This window comes from Desmodus rotundus, chromosome 3 (genome assembly GCF_022682495.2).
Source record: "Desmodus rotundus isolate HL8 chromosome 3, HLdesRot8A.1, whole genome shotgun sequence".
NCBI lineage: Eukaryota > Metazoa > Chordata > Mammalia > Chiroptera > Phyllostomidae > Desmodus > Desmodus rotundus.
This window is the reverse complement of record NC_071389.1, coordinates 114707559-114725518: the sequence shown is the minus strand read 5'-3', so window position 1 is coordinate 114725518 and position 17960 is coordinate 114707559. Positions and strand designations below refer to the sequence as shown.

At 46.6% G+C, this 17960-nt stretch overlaps 1 protein-coding gene and 1 pseudogene across 2 annotated transcripts in view; one reads left to right on the top strand and one right to left on the bottom strand.

The window, feature by feature from the left end:
* The window catches only part of TSPAN9 (tetraspanin 9), a 210358-nt gene that overhangs the window by 139086 nt on the left and 53312 nt on the right, over positions 1 to 17960 (bottom strand). The gene's annotated exons all lie outside the window — the stretch shown is intronic.
* On the top strand, positions 13756 to 16484 carry LOC112306821 (large ribosomal subunit protein eL32-like; annotated as a pseudogene).

The following is a 17960-nucleotide window of genomic DNA, read 5'->3' as shown; positions in this document are numbered from 1 at the left end:
GGGTGAGGGCTTTTCAAGCAAAAGGAAGCACAAGACCAAAGGCAGGTAATTTCCAGACGGGTTCAAAAAATATTATGTTGGCCAGAGCGGTGGATGTATATGCTTTATACAAAGAGCAGTGGGGGATAGCAAAGCAAAGGTAGGCTGAGGTCAGATTTTTGAGAGCCTTGCATTCTACACTTAGAAGCACGGACTGGAGGAAAGTAACAGGGAATTGCTGAAGGTTCTGGGGCAGGAGTGTGACAGCACCTGAGGAGAGTTAGAGAAAGGTGGCTCTACCCACAAACAGCAGTTGGACTGGATGGCCACCTGAATAGTTCCTATATGAGGCATTCACAGGACAGAGGAGGCTGGTAACAGAACTACAGAGAAAGAGCCAAAGAGAGACAGGGAAGCAGAGAGCTCCCTGCTTTTAGGGGTACTCACAGATCTTAATTAGACTTAGGAAAGCAAGAATTTGAGGAAAGCAGGAAGGGGAGGGACGTCTCTGCACGCACTGAAAAGCCGCCAACTCCTGGGGCCCATGTTATGATCGTGTGCTGACAGCCCTTCATCTTTTCCATTTCTTCTTCTTCTTCTTCTTTTTTTTTTTTTAGAAGATAAAGGGAGGGGTGAGGAAGAGGAGAAAAACACAATGGAGTTGCTTGGTGAACAAAAGCCCTGGCACGTTTTCACTAATCGTTTATAACAGGGTGTACTGCTCTGTCAGCAGTACACCCTATAATCATACCTAATGCAGGGACATAGCCCATAACTTACAATTGAGGCATAAATGCATCCTGGATGGCTGCAGGGCCTGCCTTCTTGCTGTCTGACAAGCGTCCACCTGATCAGGGAGGACAAAGACCATAAAAAGTCGGGAGGCCTTGGTTCAAGCCCTGGTTGTTTCCTTTACCAGCTTTGCAACTTTGTGCAAGACACAATGTCTCTAGACCCCAGTTTCTTAGTCTGCACTAACAATAGCAGCTACTATTAGTGATGCAGTGTCTACTATGTGCCAAGGACAATTTTAGGCTTTATCCCTTACAGAACATCCTATGCAGTATTAGTCCCCCACCATATTCCAGATGGAGAAACTGGGGTCCAGAGGTTAAATAGACCAGTCAAGTTCAGAAAGCTATGCTTAAATCCAGATTTGTCAACCTTCAAAATTCCAGTTCTTAAACTCAACCACACTTATGTAAATTAAGTGAAACTAATGAAATCTGCTCTCCACACCCTCACCTGCTTGCCATGAAGCTCAGTGGGGAGAATTCATACTCAATACTGCAAGGGTATTATTGTCCTTACCAGTAACGTAGTTACATAAGGTCAAAATGGGGTGGCCTTCAAGTCAGCCAGACTTCACCTCAGCTGGGGCCCTCGCTCCAGGCCCTTCTCCTCCAGAAAGCCCTCCCAACTAGCCTAGCCTAGTATCTCACCCCTTCCACCACTACTGACCCACTGTCACTTCCTCCAGGATGCTGTTAGCCCATGGATTACACTGGACTCTTAGCAGCAAAGCCCAAGTCTCACCTTGATTCTAAAATCCAAGAGTCTACCCCATCAGAAGACAGTGAACATCTCCATCAACACCTTTCCTCCTGAGCAAAGGGGGTCCCCACCTGCTGCCCCTCACTCTCCCCAATCCTGGAGGGCATTACCTGAGAGAATGTAAATAAAGCCCCTGGCAGAGTGCCCAGCACCAAGAAGGCCTCTGTTCTTTACTGTTGTTCTTGATATCTGGGCCCATTGTGGGGGGAAGGGCAGTGGGTAGGGGTAGAAGAGGGTATCAGTGGGAATAAATGGCAGTGAAAAAATATATAACAAAAAATGAACGATTAAGAAAAAAGATCTGGGCCCAGACACTGCACAATGTTTCAATTCTTCAATACCATTCCCCTTCCTCTTTGTGTAGTCCTCACATGCCAAAGGCGCACCCAGACTAACATCTTGATGCTCCTGACACAATCTGGGAAGGACATCGACATGTTATTAACAAAGGAAAATTGAAGCTGACATTGTCAGTGATCTGAAACCTCCCAGCTGAGGAAAGCTTTGTTTTCTAATAAATAATAAATAACACAGGGTGTTTATTTCCCTAGCAAGTCATATTTCTTAAGTATCTCTAGGCTCATTCGTCATGGCTGTCATCTGGGGAAACAGTGGAGCAGTGCTGGCATCTTCAAGCCCCTTCTCTTACTTGAGGAGTTCAAAACACCTTTATCTTCTCTACAGCCCTCAGAGGAGAGACGAAGGGAAGGATGAGCCCTGGCAACTCTGCCTCCAATGTGCCTACAATAAATACTTCTAAGTGCTCATAGGGGACAATTTTCCTCACTGCACAGATGGGAAAATGGAGGAAAGGCCATTTACTCAGCACCCACCTAACCAATTTCCCCAGTTCCAACTCCATGCTTCAACCCTTTCTCATCAGAAGCCTAGCTCTTCTCAAAGGACTTGCCAAAGGAACTAGAAAATGAAGATTGGACTCTTGCTTGAGACAGTCAAACAGACAGACACCCAGTCTCATCACTGACTGGAAGGGTGTACAGAGACTAAGTACTTCAAAATGTCTCAGTTAGTTCTAACTGCAGGAGTGGCCTTCTCGTGATGACTTCCTAAATCCTCAGAACAGAATCACCTGTCCCCACCCAAGCATTCATTTCCAGAGCAGCTTGCCGTCTGTCTCACTCGTGTCACCAAGCATATAGCACTTCAGGCTGTGATTCTGTGTGCAAGTCATTTCTCTCTACATAATTTTTGTTACCTTTACAGCTCTATGTTCCTTCTACACCCCAAAATGCCTGGCATGTCAATTTACCCATGATACATAAAGCAAGGGCCACAAACCGGGCACCCTAAACACAGATATGCTTTGTTTGGTCTCCACCATATTTTAAACTTTTTAAAATTAGTCACCAACAATTAAAAACAGAATATTCTACCCCAAAATCAGGTGTTCAAGCTTCCCTCAAAAATTGGAAGATCTAGCAATACCAGGCTCACATTCTGGTGTGGCAACAATGAGCTGGACCCAAACAGCAGGTAGGTCCTCAGATGGGGCACATGGCTTTGATCTGCCACAGGCCCACCACCCTGACTCAGTTCACTCATCTGAGTTTGCAGCTTTGCATAAAGTCTGGTTGAACGTAATTGAACGGGTGAGCATGTGGTCATTTCAGACCATAACATCCCTGAGGATGAGAGCCAGATCTATTTTTCTTGTTTTGAATGGAGTCAGATGGGGGAGTGCACCTAGGGAAATCGTGAATGACTTAAACTATACAGTCAAAATCTACATACCCAGGCCAGCAGGCTTCAGAGCCTGAGCCACAGCAAAAATGTAGAGTCGGCCTTTTTAAAAAAATGTATCTATTTGAGAGACAGAGGGAGGGAGGGAGAGTGAAAGGGAGAAACATCGATTTGTTGTTCCACTTATTTATGCATTCATTGGCTGATTCTTGTATGTGCCCTGACTAGGAATCGAACCTGCAACCTTAGTATATAGGGAGAATGCTCCAGCAACTGAACTACCCAGCCAGCGCCTAGGTTACCAGCCTTTCAAACAGAGGCTCTGCAGCCTAACTCATTCCCAGGTAGTTTGTAAGGACAGACTTATACCAAGATCTGAGCTACTCCTGTGGCTGTTCTCAGGCATCTGACTTCTGGCTGGTATTTAACAATCCAGAATGAGATCTCCCATACTCTAGGATGAATGTCTGGCTTCTTATCTCATCCTAAGAAAATAATACAAATGGGGGAGAAAGAAAAAATGAGAGAAAAAGAAAGACATATACACACACATACATATTACTAATATATACACACATATATTACTAATATAATATATTGGTGTATATTAATGCAGTACCTGTAAGGTAAGTTTAAAAAGTGTGAACAAGCTAAATGTTCAACAATGGGAAAATGGATAAGTACTTGATTATTGTATAGACATTTAAAAGTCTAATTGTGATTATTATGTGGCTGTGGTAGAATATTGAAAAAAGCAAATAGAATACAAAATTCTATCTACATTATGACAATAACCATGTGAAAATTGTGTTTGCAAGTAAATACAGACTGAAGACATCACAGAAAGTGGCAAGTTGATTTGTCATGCTGGCAGGTTTGTGAGGCATCTTTTTCCCCTATTCCTTTGCTTTGTACTCTTGTACAAAATTATTCATACAATGAGTATTGTTTTTAAAATGCCCAGCCACTCCTGACCCTGTAATAGCAAGCACAATCCCAAACCAGATAATGATGAGTGGTGCGCAGGAAATGTCTCCTTCGCTCAGGGCCTTTTAGGAGTCCCATGGCGGGTAGGCACGAGGTAAAGGTTTTGTCACAAATCAGTCTGCTGAGTTGGGGGGACTTCAATGAAGGCACACCCTGTACCACCACCCCAACACCCACATGCGTACACTATAAAAGGAAGTTGAACCCTCCTCACTGAGCAGACACAGCCCATAACCTACCCTTCCCTTGTGTGGCCCTCTGCTGCTCTGTCTCTCAGTGTGATGGTCTCAGAGTCCCTATCTTCTGATGTGTATGAGATAAGGAGGAGGCTCTGGGGGCCTCCAGGCTGGAGGCTGCCACACCAGCAGCCCTAACTTTCAATTCACATTTCATTGTGTCCATCATGGAGACTTAGGAGCCAGGTCCTCTCTTAGGAGCCCTCCAGGGAAGAGGCTTCTCACCAAAGAAGGCAGGAGTGTCAAAGGACAGGATGACCACCAAAGCACCTTCCAGAAGGAGGGGGCCACCATGGCCCCCAGGCCAAATGCTACAGTAGAGGCCAGGCAGGCAAGGGAGGAGCTGAGTGGGCCACGTGGACAACTAGAAGACCTGACCCCACAGTGGCCTCCTGATGGCCAGGTGCTGAGCGACATTAGGTGGCAGCTGCCTTTTTGTAAACTGTGAAAGAGAGCTGGTGCCTTCGAAAACAGAAAGAGAAACTTCTTGCATACACTTTCCAATCGGATCTGACTCCCCAGGGAGAGATTCCCTGCTATGACTCACACCCAAATCCAGCAGGACATCCCATTTGCAAGGCAATTCACTTACATTCGATTGTTGGTCTTCTACTTTTCAATTCCAAATATTGGTTTTATTTAAATAAAAAATTTAAAAAAGGAAAGGAAGAAAGGAGAAAGGAAGGGAAAATTCATGTATTACTGCCCTATTCTGTTCAGTATTTGCGGTTATGGAGGAAGTCCCAAGGAATGGGGCCATAATCCAAACAAGCAAGGGTGGGAAGCAGGTGGCCAAGCTGGTCAGGTCCTTAAACCCACTGAGGGGCACTTGCAACCCCTGTGCCTACCCAGCTGGTAGCATCTGCCTCAAGGGGAAATGGTAGGGAAAGGCTGGAGAGGGCCAAGAGGGACCAAATGTGAAGGCCGGTGGCTGAAGCCAGCCCCTCCTCCTGTAAGCAATCCCCACAGAGGGTTATTTCCAGGCACTTTTTCCTGTGAGAAAAGAATGGGAGGAATGCAGCCTAGCCATTACCCAAATCCACCCCACAAGGGCTCCGTGCCCAATTACGTACAGTGAGGGGGGGCCCGGGGGTAGGGACCCCTCCAGAGCCTGTAATCAGAAAATCCGTTTAAGAAATTCAAACTGGCAGCCAGAAACTAGTGACATAGGTAATGCAATACAAAGGCTGGCCTCCCTGAAAGCTGCGGGCACGCATGCGTGCTCCCCAGCTCTGCGGGTGTGAGTGTGTGCTGGCCGCACAGCCTCCACGAACCACAGGAATAGGTGGCCAGAAACACTCCTGGACTGTTATAGCTCTCCAGGGACCTGATCTCCAGGAAATGCTCACAATCGCAATCCAATTGTGTCCCTGGCTAGAGAAGCCAGCTGGAGACTGGGGACTGTGCCGGGGGAGGAAGAACTTCATTGGGAAAAAATGTTGACAGGAGTTTAATATGGAGCGAGCGGAAGGACAGAGGCTTGGATGAAGGAACCTGACTGAGAAATAAGGCAGAGTGCTCCAGCAATTTGAATGGGGCTGTACAGGGAATATTGAGTTAAAAGGTTCAAGGGGGGGCTGGACTCCCCAAGGCCAGGCCAGGCCAGGCCCAGCGTAAGGAAGGGGTAGCAAATGTTCTCCTGTAATTCCTGAAACTTGGCACCCTGAAATCAGCCTTTAAGTGGGAACTAAGGCAACCCCCAGCTAGAAGGAAAGCTCAGAAAACCGGGGCCCAAAAAATGCTGTCCTCACTTAAAAGATCAAATTAAATGAAGAAGAAAAACTAGCATTAATTGAGCAGTTAGCATGGGCCAAGCATATGATATCGCCAGTCCTAACAAGCTGCAGCAAAGTGGGTATATTATCCTAATATTGCAGACCAGAAATCTGCAAATCTGAGAGTCACCCTCAGTCACATGACTGATGCTATGTCTGTGTGCACCTCCAGAGCCCAGATATACCATGCTCCATATGGGGTTTCTTGATACAGTTTTTCCAGAAGTAAACCTTCCTTACCCTAGCCCCCTCCCTCAGCATCAACAAAAGATAGCTCACCTGGTGGCCTTAGTCTCTCTAGGCACCAGCTGTTCCCTGTGTAAGAATAAGGGGTGACTGAGATACTTGCTAAGGTCCTTTCCTGTTCAAATACACATAAAAAGTGTAAATAAGCCCATAACACTGGCAGAGGAATTGATGCCAAAGGCAGTAGCCCTCAATGAGTATCTCCAACACCCCACCTTTCAAATGTTATTATAATTGTTGGTGTTCTTGTCTCCCCCACAGGCTATACACTCCCCGAGGATAGAATACTCCACCAAATTCTGCCTGCAGTGCTCTGCCTACAGCTGCATCTGGCACACCAGACACTCAATGTCAGCTGCCTAAATGAATGTATCAATGAATGAATGCATGAACAGACGCTCCTCAAAGTCAGGCATGCCTCAGAAGAAAACACAAGTATTTGCTCACCAGATTTCTCTTGAAAAGTAGACGAGTTGGACCTCCCCACACCTAACTTTGCACTGAAATCATCTGGAAAGCTTTTCCCAATACAGCTTCCTGCCCCACTCCCAGAATTTTAGACTCAGAAGATCTGGGCTGGGGGCCTAGGAGTCTGAATTATTAAAAAGCTCCCCAGATGTCTCTTACTCAAGCCAGTCTGGGATCACTAATGTATATTACTTGGCTAACACCCATTCAGTCGTGTGCTGGGACCGGATGAAGCTAAGAAATAAAAACAAAACAAGTGACTCTCTCTACAGCCTCCTTTCCAAAGAGCTCAGATCAATTTTTATGCTGTGACACTGTTACCTATTGGATTGAAACAGGGTGGCAATGCTTCTCCCCATTCTGTAGGTTGGCAAATTGAGGTCTGTCCAAGAAAGAGTACTAATTCCTCTTTTTACCTCTCCCTTTAGTTCCTGGAGAAGGTAGGGTAGCAGAGCCTTCATGACCTTAGGTAGATTTCTGAAGACAGACAGACAGACAACAGAGCCAGGCACATGTTTGGCTGCAGGCAATGCTGATGCCAGGACTAACACCTCTACACCTCCTGCCCAGACTTGCAGGACAGACACAGTTGTCATTTGACAGCTCACACGAGGTATACCCCGAGTCTGAACCCCAAGCACAAAGTCTCAAGAATGTCAAATGATCAGGCCAGAAGGAACAAGGACCCCATCCCCTTCCTATCAGACCTGTGCCGATCTCCCTGTCCTGGAGATTGGGAAAGGCCATTTATTCATTCATTCATGAAAATTACAGCAAAGCTAAGAAGTGCCAGGCAAAGGAAGAGAGTTAGGACAGTTAGAGTCCCACAAGATGAAGGAAGTATTTAACTATTCCTATTCCTTTTCATAAAAGAGTGGTCCTCCTGGAGGAACTAATGCTGAGAGTCTGAGGCTGAGACACCCACACCCCACCATTTACCCAGGAGCTGGGACAGACACCATCCTGAGCCCTCTCCCTCAGCAAAGGGAGACACCTCTTAGAGGCAGAAACCAAAGTCACCTGGCCAACACGCCCAAGAGGGCCCCTCATCCCTCATCCCCCTCTTTCCACCCAGCCTTGGATGAAAGTGATGGAGCTGAACAGCTGCAGCCTGGAGGGGAGGGAGGTGGACAACAGCTGGATAGAGGGAGGACCCCTCCTCCGCCTGGGCAGAGTCCCAGCCAGAGCTGGAGAGGAAGGAGAGGGACAGATCTCCTCTGCACACTTCACTTTCAGAACTAGAACATGAGCCTTCAGCTCCTTTCTGACCCTGCTCTGTGGTCATCAGGTGGGCAGGTGTCTGGATTCCACAAATAGCAGGGTCACTCAGCGATATAGTTGCAGGCCTGTGGTTCCACGCCCTGCAGAAGGCAGCCCCACACTGCCACATCAATGCCCCATGAAAACATCCCACACCCCTCAACTGGGGGCCTGAGCCCCCACCAACACTGGCCTCTCGCAGGCCACAGGTGCTGGAGGAAGAAGCCCAACATGGGGGAAGGCAAGGCCACAATCTGCAGTGAGAATTCTTGGCCTGATGGTCAGCGGACATGGGTTCTGTCACAGATGAAGTTGGTGACTCTTGACAGACTTGGGATTAACCTTGGTTTCACTAAAAAGATTCATGACTGATTTCTGGTTGCCTTGGCTACTAAATAAGAATGGTAATATCTGCTTTACACATTAGTTCTTAGAAGTGGAAGAACCAGATCCTGATCCATGATAGGTAATGATGGTTGTGGGTCCCAGTTTCTTCATCTGTAAAATGAGCACACTAGCGTAGAGGGTCTCTTACATCTCCTCCAACTCCTATAAAATCGACTCATGAAATGTATCCCCTTCATCCCTTTCCACTAAGGAGAATGGCTGCTCAAAATACCTTCCCCTGGTTCTACAGTGTCTCCAAATAAATGAGGCCCTCAAGGCTTCTCCCCTCATGCTCTCCTATCCAGACCCTACATTCAATCTCCAAACATGCCCAGACCAGACTCCCAAAGGCCAGCCCTTTATCTAACAAACCATGCCCCCAATACATGTAAACCATTCACACAGTTCAGTGATTTCTTACCAAGAGCAAATTACTCATAACACACCTCATACCAAAGGTGACTCAGCAGTGTGTGACAACACTACAGGTAAAAACCTTTGGTGCAGTCCTGGCCGGTGTGGCTCAGTGAATTGGGCACCAGTCTGGGAACCAAAAGGTCACTGGTTTGATTCCTGGTCAGGGCACATGCCTGGGTTGTGGGCCAGGTCCCCAGTTGCAAGAGGGAGCCAATTGATGTGTTTCTCCCTCCCTTCTCCTCTCTCTAAAATAAATAAATAAAATCTTTTTAAAAAATTAAAAGAAGGAGAACCAAGATGGCGGCATAGGTAGACACACTGCGCCTCCTCGCACAACCAGAACTGACAGAAAATCGAACGGCAAGGAAGTCCGACCCCAAGTAGATAAAAAAGAAACATACATCCAGACCGGTAGGAGGGGCAGAGACGGGCAGCAGGGGCAGCGAGGACTCGCGTGGCTGTGGCAGGACTGAGACTAGCAGAATGTGGTATGAACAGGGCAGGTAGTCTGACCACTAGCAGACCCTGCGGCCCCACATTCGCGCACAGATAAACCAGGACAAACGGCGGGGGAGCGAAGCAGACCGAGTAACCCAGGGCTCCAGTGCTGGGAAATAAAGCCTCACACTTCTGATTGAAAGAGCCCATGGGGGTTGGGGCAGCAGCAGGAGAGACTCCCAGCCTCACAGGAGAGGTCGTTGGAGAGACCCACAGGGGCCTAGAGTGTGCACAAGCCCACCCACTCGGGAACCAGGACCAGAGGGGCCCAGTTTGATTGTGGGTAGCGGAGTGAAAGACTGAAATCCGATGGAGAGGGGAGTGGGTGCCATTGCTCCCCTCTCGGCCCCTCCCCCACGTCACAGCGCAGCCACCAGGTTACCCTGCCCCTGTGAACACCTAAGGCTCCGCCCCTTTAAGTAACAGATGCGCCAAGACAAAAAAAAAAAAATGGCCCAAATGACAGAACACTTCAAAGCTCCAGAAAAAATACAACTAAGCGACGAAGAGATAGCCAACCTATCGGATGCACAGTTCAAAGCACTGGTTATCAATATGCTCACAGACTTGGTTGAATCTGTTCGAGAAACAGATGAAAAAATGAAGCCTATGCTAAGAGAAACAAAGGAAAATGTACAGGGAACCAATAGTAATGCGAAGGAAACTGGGACTCAAATCAACGGTGTGGACCAGAAGGAAGAAAGAAACATCCAACCAGAAAAGAATGAAGCAACAAGAATTCAAAAAAATGAGGAGAGGCTTAGGAACCTCCAGGACATCTTGAAACGTTCCAACATCAGAATTATAGGGGTGCCAGAAGGAGAAGAGGAAGAGCAAAATATTGAAAACTTATTTGAACAAATAATGAAGGAGAACTTTCCCAGTCTGGCAAAGGAAATAGACTTCCAGGAAGTCCAGGAAGCTCAGAGAGTCCCAAAGAAGCTGGACCCAAGGAGGAACACACCAAGGCACATCATAATTACATTACCCAAGATTAAAGAGAAGGAGAGAATCTTGGAAGCAGCAAGAGAAAAGGACACAGTTACCTACAAAGGTCTTCCCATAAGACTGTCAGCTGATTTCTCCAAAGAGACCTTACAGGCAACAAGGGGCTGGCAAGAAGTATTCCAAGTCATGAAAGGCAAGGGCCTACATCCAAGATCACTGTATCCAGCAAAGCTATCATTTAGAATGGAAGGGAAGATAAAGTGCTTCTCAGATAAGGTCAAGTTCAAGGAGTTCATCATCACCAAGCCCTTATTATATGGAATGTTAAAGAGAGTTACCTAAGAAAAAGAAGATAAAAAATATGAATAGTAAAAATGACAGCAAACTCACAGTTATTAACAACCACACACCACACCTAAAACCAAAACAGAACTATAGAAATGGAGATCACATGGAAGGTTATCAATAGAGGATTGGGAGGGGGAGAGGGGAGGAAAGGTACAGAGAATAAATAGCATAAATGATAGGTGGAAAATAGACAGGGGGAGGGTAAGAATAGTGTAGGAAATGTAGACGCCAAAGAACTTACAAGTATGACCCATGGACATGAACTATAGGGGGGGAATGTGGGAGGGAGGGGGTGGGCAGGTTGGAGTGGAGTGAAGGGGCGGAAATGGGACAACTGTAATAGCATAATCAATAAATATATTTAAAAAAAATTAAAAGAAAAACCTGTTGGTGTAGACCAGTAGTGTCGAATATGGCAGCCACTAGCAACATGTGGCCATTTAAGTTTAAATTGTAATTAGTTAAAAAGAAATAAAATCAAAATTTAGTTCCTCAGGTGTACTAGCCACATTTAAAATGCTCAATAGCCACATTGTAACTAGTGACTACTGCATCGGACAGTGCAAAATGAAACTCTCCATCATCGCAGCGCTGGTCTAGAAGAAGCACTCTACAGGGGCAGAATAGGCCCCAAGTGGCTCATACTGATTCTGGAAAAGGAGAAGGAGTGGGGGAAGGGGGAGCTAGCCTGGAGGAGGAGGGGCCACTTCCCATTACTTCAGGGAGACATCACCAGGATGGTGGCTGCAGCAGGCCCACCAGCTCAGGCTACACCCCTCAGTGAGGGTCTCCCTGGCCCCAACACCCAGCAGGATGCAGCAGGCAGCTGCCACACTATGCTTCATTTTCGGGATTCATGGGATGCTTGTCATTCTCTCCAGGCCCTGGTGGACTCCTGGCCTTCCCTAGCTGCACCTTGTCCCAGAGCAGGGAGCACTGCTACCCTCCTGCTGCCTGCTTCAGCTGAAATATGACCTACTGAGGGCCAGGGCTCCTCTGCCTCCATCCCAGACTCAAAAATATCTGGCTACAAATCCAGAGGTAGGTGAGAAAGTTAGGTTAAATCAAGCACCTACTATATTCAAGGCATCACCAAGGTATTTTCACTTAATTTTTCCCATTTGACAAAAAAAAACCCCTCAAAACTGCAAGGTAAGTGTAGTTAAACCCATTTTCCAGATGAGAAAACTAAGACTCAGAGAAAGTAAGTGAATGGGGCAAGCTGGTAAGGATCACAGTCTAAACACAAACCCAGAGAAGTCTGATTCCAAAGCTTACAGTCTATTAGCCTGTCAGAGGCCATGGGGCAGGAAGGACAGGCCACTCCCCTTCCCCAGGGAATTCTCTAAACCCTTAAGACAAAGGTCAAGACCCAGGGCTTTTTGAGTTTCTGGCCTGAGAGAGCCCAGAATCTCAGGAAGGCCTTGGCATTGGAGATGAAGAAAGGCCTCAGAGACAAAGAAGTAGAGCAGGAGAAGGAAGGAGAAGGAGGGAGACAGTGGAGGGAACAGAAAAGCAAAATCAAAAAGGAAGCTCACAGAGGCATTTGAAATTATTCCAAGTGTAATTAATTATTTCTGCAATTGTTTGTCTAGTACCTGTCTTCCTCAATTAGACCTTAGGCTCCATAAAGGCGATGACCCTGTCTTATTCACAGCTGTGTTTCTAGCACTAGCAAAGTACCTGGCATACAGCAGGTGCTCAATAAATAGCTGTAGGAAAGACGGATAGGTGGATGGAATGGCAAACAGACTGTCAAAGGACTATGAAGAAAGAAAAGTCCTCTCTTCTGCCTTTTCGAAGGCCATTATCTCCAAGAGATCTCTCTGCCATGAGTGGCAGCTCAGCTCCCCAGGGGCTCTAAGACATCTGGGAAAGCCGCCCTCCTCCGACTCTACAGCACCCTAGGCCCTGTCTGCCCCTCTGCCATCAGCCACAACCCCATCACCACTCTCCTGGCGACCACAGGTTATAAACCTAGGCTACATCAGGGCCTAGAGACCTCAAAGTTGTCTGGTCCAGTCTGCTCATTTCACAGATGAGGAGACTGAAACCTAGGAGGGGAACTGGCTTGCCTGGGCACAACTTCAAAGTGGAGAAAGTTTCTCATAACAATGCCAGCAGGAGCATGATAATGGAAGCTCAGTGCCAAGCCCTGAGTGCCCTGTAGCTCACTCGCAGGGCCAGGCCCAGTGCCTGCAGCCCATCTGTCTCTCCCGCCTGCCAAGAACCCTTCCCTCCCCCGAGCCCATGTTGATGAAACCCACTGCAGGTGATTTCAGAATATTGTACCAGGGGAGGTTTTCCTGGCCATGGCGCCAGGCCTTTAATTTCCGATTCCCCAGCCTGACACCCCTAATGGTCCTCGCTCTCTCTGCTCTAAGCCCCATGTGGTCATACATCACCTTGGCTGATGCCAACCATGCCTCCCCCAGCCATCTGGACCGAAAAATGAGGAAAGAGAGGACAGGATAATCTTGGCAGAGAGGACTGATGGGAAGCTAAGGACACCTGGTCCCTACCCTTTCCTGACCTTGCTGTGTGTGTGCTATTGGGATACAGCAGTGATGGGCATGCTTCTTTTTTTCCAGGACTCAGTTTCGCCAGGAGTAGTTTAGAATCTTCAGCCCAAACCCAGCAAGATGTATTGAGATGGGAGTGTCTCTTCCCTTATACATAAAGAAGAAGAAAATCCATAACAAACCCCAGTTGGGCACTTTTTAGGTACAGTAGGGCCCCTGCCCTGGAAAAACTCTCTATCAAGTTGATGAATCAAAACAAGTTCACGTACAAAGGTAATTTCACAAATGAGAGCACTGCCAGATGAAGAACACAGGGCAAAGGCACTGAAGACTGGCACAGGTAAGAAAGACACAACCCTTGAGCCAGTGATGAAAGATGGATGGGATCTCAATCGTCTAGACGGGAATGAGAGATTGTGGGTGTTGAGTATGGGGTAGGCGTGTCTCTACTGGAGGACCTGACTGTCCAAGCAGTGAACACACACACCATCCACCAAGGATGCCCAGGGCTGCTGGACGTGCACTGTGCCCACGCAGTGGGGTCGGGGGTGTGGAACGAAGGAGCCTTCAGGATGAAGTTGATGTGTATTTTCTAGGAGGCGACCTTGAGCTACACAAGGAACAAAAGAAGACCAACTTGAAGTCAAACTAAATGCTAAGAAATGTAATTAGACAATCATATCATCCTTGTAACCTAAAGGTTTTGGGGAAAAGGGAAAAGAGACAAGTATCATCACTGGATATTGTCCAAATCCAATGGTCTTAATTTGGCCAAAACACAAACTTCACTTAAGCAGAATCCTGACTATGCCTAACATGCTCTTGAAACCTCCACTTTTACCTCCACAGGCACAGCCCCAGCCTAGGGCTAACAGTGAGAGAGAAGGACCAACTAAGCAGGACCCTGGCAGGAGCTGTTCATATCTGTGCAGAGAATGGAAAGCAACACCCATTAAAGAAACTCCACTGCATGACTTTCCTTGGGCTGTCATAACAAAGTACCACAAAGAGCATGGCTTAACACAACAGAAGTTCATTGTCTCATATTCTGGATGCTAAAAGTCTGAAATCAAAGCATTAGCAGGGTCCTGATCCCTCTGAAGGCTCTAGGGGAGAAGGCTTCCTTGCCTCTTCCTCACTTCTGGTAGGTGCTAGCAATCCTGTTGTTCCTTAGTTTGTAGGAGCATCACTCCAATTTCTGCCTCTTATGTTTCTTATGCGTTACTTCTTACGTATTTCTGTGTCCAAATTTCCCTCTTATAAGGATATCAGTCATCAGATTAGGGCATGCGCTAATCCAATACAATCTCACTTTAATTTGATTACATCTTCAAAGACCCTATTTCCAAGTAACATCACATTCACAGGTTCTGAGTAGATACGAATTTAGGGGAGGGAGAAGACACTATTCAATCCAGTATATCCAAAAGATGCCCTTGGAGTCAGAGATGCCTGTCACAGTGGAGAGACATAACCCCTAAGCTCCCAGAGTCTTAAGTTCCAGCCCCAAATTCGCCTCCAGCTGGCCAGGTCACCTCAGCCAGAGTGCCAAACCTCTCAGTGACTATCATCTATGAAGGGAGAATTTGATTTCCCAGGTTCCCTCCAGCCCTCAAACTGCCATATTAAGAGCAAATGAAAATCAGTACAAACTCATGATTTTTAAAATATAAATATAGGTAAAGAGAAACAGAAATAAATATAGGTATGTGTGTGTGCATGAGTTGGCGTACATAGATTTCCTAGCGGTGTTCTCTGTAAGGATCTGGAAGCAATGAAACTCCAGTAGCAATGAACACACCCAGTGCCTAGATCTTGGTTTTTAAACACGATTCTCCAGCAATGGAACCAGGATTCCTTAGAGAAGTGATTGATTCCAGTGCTGTAGCAGGAAAAACTATGACATAGGTCTGGAGTATCTTGTGGTGCCAAAAGGTAAGGAAGTATTCAAAAAAAGATGAAGTCATGTTAAAAGGGCACAGGAGCCAATCTGAAAGAGCTTCCAATGGTCAAGGTAGAACAATCTGAACAACAAAACAACTATGGTACTGAACTATAACTATGGCCCGTAAAATAGAATAACTGTCCATGATATATATTATATGAAATATATCCATTCATTTTATTAATATTAAAAATGTGTATGACATTTTTTTTGAAAGAGAGGGAGAGAAACATGTACAAGATCATTCGGTTGACTCTCATACACACCCAACCAGGGACCCGGCCTGCAACACAGGCATGTGCCCTGACCAGGAATCGAACCTGCGACCTTCCAGTTCACAGACCAGTGTTCAATCCACTGAGCCATATCCACCAGGGCTACATATTTTATAATATATAACTATTCCTGAGCCTATAATGATAAAAATTATTAAGTGAATAAATAAATGCAGGAGAAGGGCCAGCTCTTCCTTCCAGAAGAATTCCAATTAGTAAAGGTAGAGGTTATGAGGGAAACAGAAAATCACCACTAGGTAAATACCACAACAATAACTATTGAAGGCAAAGCACTGATGGCTGCTAAAACTGATGCCTAAAAGTTTAAGAAGAAACAGTATATAGAATCTCAAAGTATCTTCCCAAAAATTTATTAATTATCAAGAGAAAAATAATTTTATAGAGAAGATACTTGGCCAACATCACCTCCTCCAAGTGACCAAGTTTAACATCACTGATAATAAAACAGGTAGCTCCCATCCTCAGAGCTTCCTACAGAGGTGGCAGCCATCTCCTACTCAGCTCCAAGGCCAGCCTCAGACCCCTCATGAAGCCCAAGGTTATCAAAAAGAGGACCAAGAAGTTCATCTGGTACCAGGCAGACCAATATGTCAAAATTAAGCACAACCGGCAGAAACCCAGAGGCACTGACTATAGGATGAGCAGAAGATTCAAGGGCCAGATCATGATGCCCAATACTGGTTATGAGCGCAACAAGAAAACAAAGTACATGCTGCCTGCCCAGTGGTTTCTGGAAGTTCCTGGTCCACAAAGTCAAGGAGCTTGAAGTGCTGCTGACATGGAACAGATCTCACTGAGCTAAGATTGCTCACAACATCTACTCAAAGAACTGCAAAGCCACTGTGGACAGAGCAGCCCAGCTGGCCATCAGAGTCACCAATCCCAATGCCAGGCTTCAGAGCAAAGAAAATGGGTAAACAGCTTGTGCACAATTGAATTTGTGTTAATAAACCATAAAATTCTGCCAAAAAAGACACATTGACACTATGTACCCCTTGAGAAGGGGTACTGAGAAGGAGGTGGAATCATATCTGTGGTATTCTTGCCAAATACGTATAACCTCAATCTCACCATGAGAAAACACTGGCCAAACCTAAAGTGAGGGACATTCTACAAAGTGACTGATTAGTATTCTTTAATACTGTCAAGATTAAAGAAAAACTAAGGATCTATCACAGGTTGGAGGAACCTAAAGTTTTGATAACTAAATGCAGTGTAGGATATTGGAGTAGAAAAGGGACATTAGTGAAAAAATCCATGAAAAGTCTACAGTTTGGTTAATAACATTACACCAATGTTAACTTCTTGGTTTTGACAGTTGTACTATGGTTATATAAGATGTTAACAACAAACCAAAACAGCAAAAGAAAGAGGGTGTGGGTCATGTGTACACCATACATGCACATGCTAAGGGCACACAAGTGCAGGGATGTCAGGATGCTGAGAAGTATGCAAGTGAGCATGGTGGGGTGAAGGGCAGGGGAGGGATGGGGGGTGGCCTCTTGCTGTTTCAGGCAGCATGCTGAGCCTCCGATCCAATTTTCACAAAAGGATTACTAGATTACATTCTTCACCACGGGCAGCTGTCCCTGTCAAATAAATAATCATCACCTTACATTTACATATCGCCTTTCATCCCACAGCCCTTCTCCTACAGCTAGGACCAGCCTGGGAACAGTCTCAGGCCTTCTCAGGGAAGCAAAGAAGGCAGAAGCAGGCAGGGGGCCAGTCTACAATGAGGAGACCAACCTGAACCAGATCCAGTTTCCAAGAAAGGGAACCCCAGTCAGAGAGGAAGGGGAAACTCAGCTGTCAGGAGGGAAGGTTGGTGTATGTGGATGGGAGGGGTGCTCCACAGGTGCTCCAAAATAAAGGCTGGGGCAGGGGAGTGGCAGGCAGCAGGCTCCCCATCGGGGCATCCAGGCCACACTGCATTCACACAGAAACAGTAGGGCAAAGCAGTTGCCCTCTCAAAGCCTCTAAAATGTGTGTGACGTTGGGCGAGTTCCTCATCAGTGAAATGCCCCTATCACATAGGATTCCTATGAGCACAGATCCATGGTAAGCACTTACCATAATACTTGATACCTAATCTTGCAATTCACCTGCTGGCTACATTGGAGGGGCCAGAGCCCTAAGGACCGGACAGAGAAAGTGGACATGGGCATGGTAGAAAATGTCGGGACACCTGCTGGTCCCAAGGAGAGAAGCTATGAGTTTTCCCAAGGGGCTGAGTTGTCTGGAGTCCGCTGCTGAGCAACGTGGGGTAGGGTCCTTAAATCCAAGCTGTAGGAAGCTGCTCACTCATGGGCGGTGACTTGTTCTCATGTGGGGCTGTCCCTGCAAAGGGGAAAGGGAAGAGCTGCCCTGAAAGAGCCACAGAGCAGAGCTGG